This window comes from Pristiophorus japonicus, chromosome 9, assembly GCF_044704955.1.
Source record: "Pristiophorus japonicus isolate sPriJap1 chromosome 9, sPriJap1.hap1, whole genome shotgun sequence".
Classification (NCBI taxonomy): domain Eukaryota; kingdom Metazoa; phylum Chordata; class Chondrichthyes; family Pristiophoridae; genus Pristiophorus; species Pristiophorus japonicus.
The window spans coordinates 203,633,381-203,645,325 of NC_091985.1; the positions used below are offsets into that span (position 1 = coordinate 203,633,381).

General features: G+C 47.3%; 1 protein-coding gene across 2 annotated transcripts in view; it reads left to right on the top strand.

Annotated features, from left to right (window-relative positions):
• LOC139273455 (oocyte zinc finger protein XlCOF20-like) overlaps positions 1–7,168 on the top strand; it is a 45,428-nt gene extending 38,260 nt beyond the window's left edge. For both annotated transcript variants that reach the window (XR_011595126.1, XR_011595128.1), the window contains 2 exons: positions 3,587–3,675; positions 6,876–7,168. The gene's annotated coding sequence lies outside the window, so the exon portion shown is untranslated. The remainder of the gene's footprint in view (positions 1–3,586; positions 3,676–6,875) is intronic.
• Positions 7,169–11,945: the final 4,777 nt, after the last annotated feature.

An 11,945-nucleotide genomic window follows, 5' to 3' on the forward strand; every position in this document is an offset into this window, starting at 1 on the left:
AGGGTGTCCTTGTAAGGTTTCCGTTGCACACCTTTGGCTCGTTTGCCGTGAAGGAGTTCCGTATGGGGCACTTGTTTTGGGAGTCCCGTGTCTGGCGTGCGAACTATGTGGCCTGCCCAGCGAAGCTGATTGAGTGTGGTCAGTGCTTCAATGCTGGGGATGTTAGCCTGGACAAGGACACTGATGTTGGTACATCTGGCCTCCCAGGGGATTTGCAGGATCTTGCGGCGACATCGTTGGTGATATATCTCCAGCGACTTGATGTGTCTTCTGTACATCGTCCATGACTCTGAACCATACAGAAGGGCAGGTATTACTACAGCCAAGTAGACCATGAGCTTGGTGGTAGGTTTGAGGGCTTGGTCTTCGAACACTCTTTTCCTCAGGCGGCCGAAGCCTGCACTGGTGCACTGGAGACGATGTTGAATCTCCACATCAATTTCTGCTTTTGTTGATGAGAGGCTCCCGAGGTATGGGAAATGGTCCACGTTGTCGAGATCCACTTAGATCCACTCGTTCACTGTACCCCTGACTGACAGAGATAGAATGAATCCCACACTCACTCACTGTACCCCTGACTGTCAGATACAGAATAAAACCCACACTCACTCACTGTACCCCTGACTGACAGATACAGAGTGAATTCCACACTCACTCACTGTACCCCTGACTGTCAGATACAGAATAAAACCCACACTCGCTCACTGTACCCCTGACTGTCAGATACAGAGTGAATTCCACACTCACTCACTGTACCCCTGACTGACAGATACAGAATAAATCCCACACTCACTCACTGTACCACTGACAGATATGGTTCATGTAATGTACTAATAGCTCGTCTCAATTCCAAATATTTCTGAATCGCATTCGTCCAATATAATGTGAAAAACTATTGTCTGTTGGGATCGTCTCTGATCTATAAATTTCACAGATATAGGATAAAACACACTCTCACATACCAGAAACTGACAGATACAGAATGAATCCCTCACTCACTCACTGTATCCCTGACTGTCAGATACAGAGTGAATTCCACACTCACTCACTGTATCCCTGACTGTCAGATACAGAGTGAATTCCACACTCACTCACTGTACGCCTGACTGACAGAGACAGAATGAATCCTTCACTCACTCACTGTATCCCTGACAGATATGGTTTATATAATGTACTAATAGCTCGTCTCTATTCCAAATATTTCTGAATCGCATTCGTCCAATATAATGTGAAAAACTATTGTCTGTTGGGGTCGTCTCTGATCTGTAAATTTCACAGATATAGGATAAAACACACTCTCACATACCAGAAACTGACAGATACAGAATAAATCCCGCACTCACATACCAGAAACTGACAGGCACAGAATAAATCCCGCACTCACTTACCCCAGAATGAGAGATACAAAATAAAACACACACTCACATACCAGAAACTGACAGGTACAGAGGAAACACCCACTCACTTACCCCAGAATGAGAGATACAGAATAAAACACACACTCACATACCAGAAGCTGACAGGTACAGAGGAAACACACACTCACTCACCCCAGATTGAGAGATACAGAATGAATCCCACATTCACATAGCACAAACTGACATATAAAGGTAAAAATCCACACGCAGATACCAGAAACTGACACCCCACACATCTACCACAAACTGATGGTACAGAAAAAAAACACAATCACATCCCAGAAACTGACAGGTACATATTAATTCCTACACTCACACAGCAGTAACTGACAAGTACAAAATAAAACCCACATTCACATAGCAGAAACTGACAGGTACAGAATGCAATCCACACTTAGATAACAGAAAGTGACCGATTCAGATTAAAAATACAGTCACATATCAGAAACTGACAGGTGCCGATTAAACCCCATACTCCCATACCGGAATCTGACAGGTACAGAATAAAATCCATACTCCGATCCGAAAAACTGACAGATACTGGTCAATATCCAACACTCACATACCAGAAGCTGACAATCTAGTTTAAAGTACACACTGAAGTACCAGAAACTGACAGGTACAGAATAAAACCCACACTCATATATCAGAAACTGACAGGTACAGAATAAAACCCACACTCACATATCAAAACTTGACAGGTACACAATAAATCCCAACTCACATAGCAGAGACTGACAGGTACAGAATAAATCTCACATTCACTTCACAAAAACTGACAGGTAGAGTATGAAACCCACACCCATGTATCTGAACAATAATATGCAAGTAAAACCCATACACCCCTGTCGGAAACTGACAGGGAAACACACGCCAGAGGCTGACGGAATGAGTAAAACAGTTTAGGCACTCGTACTCCAGTGTCAGGCTCACACAATCGTTTTTTCAGTTATTCGGATAATAACTAACATGTTCTCAAGGTGGCCCATTAAATTAGTGCTAAAAGCAACTTGTGAAATAATCCTATTTTTGCTAATTTAATTTGTGACAAAAAGATGGTCTGAGCATGCGCTAAATACATGCTGCTCCTCCCCTCCCCACACAGTGTTTAAACCGACGGGAAGGGCCCATGTGAGCTCCCCTCCCCCAGCTCTGTCAGTCGCTGCCGTTTCCTCTGTGCTGGGCTGATGATCATTTAACTCAGATATCCCAGGCCCGAGTAAGGGAGCAAACAGCAGCCTCCTTACAGCAGCTCATCGCATTGGGACTGTGTCCGCAGATGGGCTTTGAGTCGGGGTAAGTTCAGCGGCAGTCGGGGGCTGTTTGTAAGAGGTGGAGTGGAGCAGGAACTAGTTCTGGAACATGGAGTGAGTGGGGGAAGGGGGAGCCCATTCTCGGGCTGTGTGTACGGTGTAAGGTAACAGAGAAAGTAAATCACCTCGCTCTTTCAAATCATTGCTGCTTTCTTTCCCCAAATCAGTAATGAATGTTCCTGATTCAGTTCCAATTTCAGTGTCTGTTGTTCTTGGACATTGAACAGTGGAAACACAGCCTGAGAGTGAGGATGTGAGGAGTTTCACAAAGTGCATCTATTGCAGGCACCAGAAGAGGAATGTGACAGGAGACATTTCAAAAATGGGTTATTTTGTTTTGGTGAGTTGAATTCTCCAGAATCGTGTTGAAGGTGATCGAGAGATACATTGTCGCCCCCTCAGAAACATCAGGATTCGGTCACTGTGACATTCTGTTAATGACACAGGCCCTTAACTCAGTTCCAATAGACTGAGAACAATTGTTGTACAGCCCAGGTAGCTGTGGTTATATTCCAGGAAGCGATTCAGAATTTTACAGGTAATCCCATGGGAGTGGGAGATATAAACCTGGACTGTGCCAATCGGGTGTTCCCATTCATGGACCAGTGCTGGGTTTGGGTTGTGTCTGGATGCTGATAACTTACTATAGAACCGTCCTACACACCTGGTGTGGTGAATCTGAGTGTTGTTGTACTGCAGTGAGGTCAGACAATGTCACTGTTTGTATCACGGATTCCTCTCTCCAGATACTTTACTTTATTATAAACATATACTTTCATTACAACTTTATTTTTATATTCTCTCCATCACCTGTCCATATCATAACTAATAGTGTTTTCCTATTATTATTCTCAGAGCAAAATACTTCACCAAGCCAGAATAAATGTGATCTTTCCTCCACCCGGAACACAAGGAACAGTGCAGGCAGCTCCTTCTCACACACAGTAAGTACATTATCACTCACAGAGCGCAGAGACACAGAACTGACCTCAATCATATTGTCACAGGCAGCAGAAGCTGTCAGTCCCACAGTAATCCAAATTTCCAGAGTTATGTTATGAATCCCACAGTCACTTGGAGCAGTACAATAATGTGTTGTTTCAAAGTCCAATCATATTGCACTGAACGGCAGATCCAATTTCACTCCCTTACTCACACACATGAACAGATAGACACTGACACAGTGTCAATCCATATTGATGTCTGTACAATGACTCTCAAACCCAACAGCTAACATACAAGAGAAGAGAAATGGACGAAATGGATTGAACCAAAACTCCTCCTGAGACAGTCATCGATAATCGCAAACTATCATCCGCCTACAGCAGGTGGAGAAGGAACTAAATCCAACAGTTACACAGAGCAAGAATAGCTCAGTACAAGAGACTGTCAATTACATAATGAATCTCACATTCACACACATCACCAGTCTAACAGATACATAATCAATCCCACACTCACATATCACCAGTCTAACAGATACATAATCAATCCCACACTCACACACAGTACCAGAGACTGAGAGAAACATAATGATACACTCGGACACATTGAATGACAGATTGAGAGAGAATCACAATCACCTCCAGTATCTGAGATTGACTGACTGACTGATAGTGAAACCCACATTCCCATACCAGGCCCTTACAGCTACAGACAAATACTCACACTCACATTCCAGAGACCGATAGATAGAGTAATACCCACACTCATATTCCAGAGACCGATAGATACAGAATAAAACCCACATTCACATATCAGAAAATGACAGGGACTGTGTAAATCTGACACTCACATACCAGAGAATGAAAGATACAGAATGAAACCCACACTCACTTACCAGTAATTGACAGGTACAGAGTGAAAACCTCTCTTCCATACCATAAACTTACAGGTATAAAGGAAAAGCCACACTCGCTAACCAGAGACTGACAGATACAGAATAAATACTACACTCACTGGTGGGCATAGTCTACAGGCCCCCTAACAGTAGCTACACTGTTGGATGGAGTATAAATCAAGAAATAATGGAGGCTTGTAAAAAAGGAACGGGAATAATCATGGGCAATTTTAATCTTCATATTGATTGAACAAATCAAATAGGCCAAGGTAGCCTTGAGGAAGAGTTCATCGTGTGTATCCGGGATAGTTTCCTTGAACAGTACGTTGCGGAACCAACTAGGGAGCAGGCTTAGATCTGGTACTGTGTAATGAGAACATAAAAACATAAGAAATAGGAGCAGGAGTAGGCCATTTGGCCCCTCGACCCTGCTCCGCCATTTAGTAAGCACATGTCTGATCTGATCATAGACTCACCTCCACTTCCCTGCCCGCTCCTCATAACCCTTTATTCCCTTATCACTCAAATATCTGTCTATCTCCGCCTTAAATATATTAAATGGCCCAGCCGCCACAGCTCCCTGGGGCAGAGAATTCCACAGATCTACAACCACATGAGAGAATAAATTCCTCCTCATTTCAGTTTTAAATGGGCAACCCCTTATTCTGAGACTATGTCCCAAAGTTCTAGTTTCCCCTATGAGTGGAAATAGTCTCATTGCATCCACCTTGTCGAACCCCCTCATTATCTTTTATGTTTCAATAAGACCCGCCTCTCATTCTTCTGAACTCCAATGAGTATAGGCCGAACCTACTCAACCTCTCTTCATAAGTCAACCTCCTCATCTCCGGAATCAACCAAGTGAACCTTCTCCGAACAGCCTCCAATTCAAGTATATTCTTCCTTAAATACGGAGTCCAAAACTGTACGCAGCACTCCAGGTGTGGTCTCAACAATACCCAGTACAGTTATAGCAGGACTTCTTTGCTTTTATACTCCATCCCCCTTTGCAATAAACACCAACGTTCCATTTGTCTTCCTGATTACTTGCTGTACCTGCATACTAAGTTTTTGTGTTTCATGCACAAGGACACGCAGGTCCCTCTGTACTGCAGCACTTTGCAATTTTTCTCCATTTAAATAATCTGCTTTTTTATTATTTTGCCAAAGTGGACAACCTCACACTCTCCCACATTATATTCGGGACGGACTCCACTTGGAACGTGCTGAGGCTAGGGTCCTGGTGAATCGAATAACTAGGTTTGCCGAGAGAGCTTTAACTAATCAGTTGTGGGGGTGGAGGGTTCAGGTGAGCAGAAACCTAAAAGCTCAAAGAACAAGATGAAGGCAATAGAGCAGGGTAGCATTGGGGGAAACAAAAACCAAAGCATGACAGGAAAGGACATAAGAGTGTATCCGAAACTGGGGCCATAGCAGGAGAAAAACCATGCTGACGCTGCTTGACTGAATTATGCTTTTTCAAATGTCGTGCTACAGATGTTAGGCTAACTGGTCTTCTGACTCTGTTGTGAAGCACCTTGGGATGTTGTACTACATTAAAGGTGCTATATAAATAAAAGTTTATTTAATAATAATGGAAAGCTGCAGGTTTGTGCGCTGCCACCAAGATTCATCGAGATGTAGAGTGCATGTGTGGCCATCTTTGCAGAGGAGCAAAGTGTGGGCGGGGCTACAGGGTCCCAGTGAACCCAGCCAGGGTCAGCACCTTCAGGTGAGGGAGAGGGGAACCAGTGAGTGTAGAACTGAACCCAGCCAGAGTCAGTACCTTCAGGGGAGGGAGAGGGGAACCAGTGAGTGTAGAACTGAACCCAGCCAGAGTCAGCACCTTCAGGGGAGGAGAGGGAGGGGAACCAGTGAGTGTAGAACTGAACCCAGCCAGAGTCAGCACCTTCAGGGGAGGAGAGGGAGGGGAACCAGTGAGTGCAGAACTGAACCCAGCCGGAGTCAGCACCTTCAGGGGAGGGAGAGGGGAACCAGTGAGTGTAGAACTGAACCCAGCCAGAGTCAGCACCTTCAGGAAAGGAGAAAGCGGTGAACCGGAGAGTGTAGAACCCTGACAAAGTAGATGGTGAAAACTGGGAGTGGAGGACAAGCTGTCTTCAGACGTGCGATGTGTTTGAATTTCAGCACAGGGAGGACGGAGAGTGTATGGGATAGGGAATTTACAGCTTTGGAGGAACAAGAGAGGCAAGAATGTTTCATAGAATCTAGAATTGTCTGTTCTGAATTTCTGTCCTGTAATTGCAGTAATGGTTTTTGTAAACTCCTTTTCCATGGTATTAGAAGGGAAGGATTTGCAGACGGGAAACTCAAACCAAACTTCGCATCAAGTTCTGACCGAATCACTCGATTCCTCAGGACCTGAATATCATCGGCCTTTGAATGTGGAAAGAGAAATGTTTGTCTGTTCTTTCTGTGAGAACAGATTTCAAACATCAGTGTGATTGGAAAAGCACCGAGACACACACAGCCGAGTGAGAGTGTTCCAGTGCACTGACTGTGGAAAGAGCTTTAACCAGTTACACAGCCTGAAAAAACATCGCACCATTCACAGCGGGGAGAAACTGTATACGTGTTCTGTGTGTGGACGAGGCTTCAACTGATCATCCAACCTGGAGAGACACAAGGACACCCGCACCACGGAGAAACCGTGGGAATGTGGGGACTGTGGGAAGAGATTCATTTGCCCGTCTGATCTGGAAGTTCATCGGCGCAGTCACACCGGGGAGAGGCCATTCACCTGCTCAGTGTGTGGGAAAGGATTCACTACCTCATCCGACCTGCTGGTACACCAGCGAGTTCATACCGGGGAGAGACCGTTCACCTGCTCTGAGTGTGGGAAGGGATTCACTACCTCATCCGACCTGCTGGTTCACCAGCGAGTTCACACTGGGGAGAGACCATTCACCTGCCCTGAGTGTGGGAAGGGATTCATTCGGTCATCCTTCTTGCTGGTACACCAGCGAGTTCACACCGGGGAGAGGCCGTTCACCTGCTCCATTTGTGGGAAGAGATTCACTCAGTTATCCCACCTGCTGAGACACCAGCGAGTTCACACTGGGGAGAGACCATTCATCTGCTCTGAGTGTGGGAAGAGCTTCACTCAGTTATCCAACCTGTTGACACACCAGCGAGTACACACTGGGAAGAGATCATTCATCTGCTCTGAGTGTGGGAAGGGCTTCACTCAGTCATCCTACCTGCTGATACACCAGCGAGTTCACACTGGGGAGAGGCCATTCACCTGCTCTGAGTGTGGGAAGGGATTCACTGTGTCATCCCGCCTGCTGAGACACCAGCGAGTTCACACTGGAGAGAGGCCATTCACCTGCTCCGTGTGTGGGAAGGGATTCACTCAATCATCCAACCTGCTGAGACACCAGCGAGTTCACAAGTGACTGCAGTGTTTGGATTCTGCTGTTATCCCAGACTGAATTGTGTCCATTCTGACAGTTGGGGTTTCTTTCTGCTGATACTGATTACCCCTATAACTGGGCTGGAGTTTAATATTCTGGATATTTGACCAATTAATCAATGGGAAATGGGTCAGATAAAAATAATGCTGATTGTGTTTGCATCCTGTTTAACTGTTTAAATAGCTTTCTTCAAATACTGAAAGCTGCAACAAATGGAGCTAAACTTTGTTGAACAATTGATGATAAAATGAATTGAATCTGCTGGTTGGTTTTGAATTTCTCTGGGATGGAGCTGGACATGATGTGCCTTGAAATACCGCTGGTGTCCAGTAGATGACGCTGTCCCTCCAATTAACCTCGACTGAGAGGAGCGTGACTGCCCCCGAGAGCAGGAGGAATGAGGGCAGCTCAGCGTCAGACACTGAACATACTGCACCCCACAGGGACATCACACACTGCCCCCTCCCTGGGGCAGATCAGGATCAGACACTGATCTCACTCTCCCCACAGGGACATCACACACTGCCCCCTCCCTGGGGCAGCTCAGGGTCAGACACTGAACATACTGCACCCCCACAGTAACATCACACACTGCCCCCTCCCTGGGGCAGATCAGGATCAGACACTGAACATACTGCACCCCACAGGGACATCACACACTGCCCCCTCCCTGGGGTAGCTCAGGGTCAGACACTGATCTCACTCTCCCCACAGGGACATCACTCACTGCCCCCCTCCCTGGGGCAGCTCAGAGTCAGACACTGATCTCACTCTCCCCACAGGGACATCACACACTGCCCCCTCCCTGGGGCAGCTCAGAGTCAGACACTGAACATACTGCACCCCACCGGGACATCTCACACTGCCCCCCTCCCTGGGGCAGCTCAGAGTCAGACACTGAACATACTGCACCCCACAGGGACATCACACACTGCCCCCTCCCTGGGGCAGCTCAGAGTCAGACACTGAACATACTGCACCCCCACAGTAACATCACACACTGCCCCCTCCCTGGGGCAGCTCAGAGTCAGACACTGAACATACTGCACCCCACCGGGACATCTCACACTGCCCCCCTCCCTGGGGCAGCTCAGGATCGGACACTGAACATACTGCACCCCCACAGTAACATCACACACTGCCCCCTCCCTGGGGCAGCTCAGAGTCAGACACTGATCTCACTCTCCCCACAGGGACATCACACATTGCCCTATCCCTGGGGCAGCTCAGGATCAGACACTGAACATACTGCACCCCACAGGGACATCACACACTGCCCCCTCCCTGGGGCAGCTCAGGATCAGACACTGAACATACTGCATCCCACAGGGACATCACACACTGCCCCCCTCCCTGGGGCAGCTCAGGGTCAGACACTGATCTCACTCTCCCCACAGGGACATCACACATTGCCCCCTCCCTGGGGCAGCTCAGAGTCAGACACTGAACATACTGCACCCCACAGGGACATCTCACACTGCCCCTCTCCCTGGGGCAGCTCAGGATCGGACACTGAACATACTGCACCCCACAGGGACATCACACACTGCCCCCTCCCTGGGGCAGCTCAGGGTCAGACACTGATCTCACTCTCCCCACAGGGACATCACACACTGCCCCCTCCCTGGGGCAGCTCAGAGTCAGACACTGAACATACTGCACCCCACAGGGACATCTCACACTGCCCCTCTCCCTGGGGCAGCTCAGGATCGGACACTGAACATACTGCATCCCACAGGGACATCACACACTGCCCCCTCCCTGGGGCAGCTCAGGGTCAGACACTGAACATACTGCACCCCCACAGTAACATCACACACTGCCCCCTCCCTGGGGCAGCTCAGAGTCAGACACTGATCTCACTCTCCCCACAGGAACATCACACATTGCCCTCTCCCTGGGGCAGCTCAGGATCAGACACTGAACATACTGCACCCCACAGGGACATCACACACTGCCCCCTCCCTGGGGCAGCTCAGGATCAGACACTGAACATACTGAACCCCACAGGAACATCACACACTGCCCTCTCCCTGGGGCAGATCAGAGTCAGAATTTGGAGGGGAGGATCCAGTTTTTGTGGACGATGTAGGAACCCACAACATAGGTAGGACTAGAAATGAGGTTCTGCTCAAAGAATTGGAGGAATTGGGGTCTAAATGAAAAGGCTGAACCGCTAAGGTAATAATTTCTGGATTGTTACCTGAGCCACACGCCAAATGGTGCAAGGATAAGCAGATTAGAAAGTAAATGCGTGGCTCAAAGAGTGGTGTGGGAGGCATGGGTTTGCTTTACGGGCACTGGCACCAGCATTAGGCAAAGAGGGAGCTGTTCCACTAGGATGGGCTTGACATGAACTGGGCAGGAACCAGTGTCCTGGCGAATCGAATAACTAGGGCAGTAAACAGGGCTTTAAACTAATGAAGGTGGGGCAGGGAGATCCAGGAAAGTACAGCACGGTTTAGATAGAGAAAAAGCAACAAAAGACATGCCAAGACTCAAGAGCAGAGCAGAGTTTTGGGTAAAAACAAACAGAGTGGGTCAGGAATGGACAGAGAGGCATTACTGACTGAGGAGACATCAGAGAAAAATAGAAAAAAGCCTTGCTCTTGAGTCTTGGCATGTCTTTTGTTGCTTTTTCTCTATCTAAACCGTGCTGTACTTTCCTGGATCTCCCTGCCCCACCTTCATTAGTTTAAAGCCCTGTTTACTGCCCTAGTTATTCGATTCGCCAGGACACTGGTTCCTGCCCAGTTCATGTCAAGCCCATCCTAGTGGAACTATATCTGAATGTACAAAGCATTCGCAACAGAATAGATGAATTAATAGCGCTGATAAAAATTAATAGGTTTAATCTAATAGCCATTATGGAGACATGGTTGCAAAGTGACCACAGTTGGAAACTAAATATTCCAGGATATGGAACTTTTAGAAGAAATGGAAAAGGAGGAGGGGTAGCCCTGATAATACAGGATGGGCTAAAGACAGTAGAGGAAAACGTTCTTAGCTCGTAAAATCAAGAAGTAGAATCAGTTTGGGTGAAGCTAAGAAACAGCAAGGGGCAGAAAACATTGGTGGGAGTTGTTTATAGGCCCCCAAACCGCAGTGGTAATGTAGGGCACAGTATAAATCAGGAAATTAGAGGTGCATGTAACAAAGGTAATACAATTATCATGGGGGACTTTAATCTGCATATAGACTGGGCAAACCTGTTATATATGTAGACTATAGATATACTCTCTGTGTAGTCACTGTATAGTTGCATAAGTTGGAGACTTTACCTGATGTACTATGCTGACACCACTAGAAGGTGCAACTGGTGGAGACCGGGGTTTCCTGCCCTAGTGGCAGGGGCTGTATAAAAGCAGAGCCACCATGCAACTGCCTCACTCTGCAGTTTGGAATAAAGGACCAACGTCACTACAGTTTGAGTACAACACATTGCCTCGTGGAGTCATTCATAAGTGCATTACAAACATAATAACTGATGACGAGTATACAGACTTTCATGCGATTATGGCTATCTTTGGCACACTAAGAGGGTGATGATTGGGATGCCTTCTCGGAAAGGCTCAAGCATTGTTTCGTGGCAAACGACTTGGCAGGGGATGTGTACTCATTGGCGGAGAAGCGCAAGGCTATACTGCTGACCAGTTGTGGGCCTGAGGTCTCCCGCCTCATCAGGGACTTGCTGGCACCCACGAAGGCCAAGGATAAGACATACGATGAACTGAGTGAACTAATTCGCGACCAACTAAAACCAAAGGAGAGCATCCTCACGGCCAGGTACAGATTCTACTCTCACCACAGACCTGAGGGCCAGGAGATTGCAAAATATGCTGCGGACCTCAGGAGACTTGCGGCACCATGTGATTTTAGCACGCACCTCAACGAAGCATTGCGAGACATCTTCGTTATGGGAATTGGCCACGAGGAC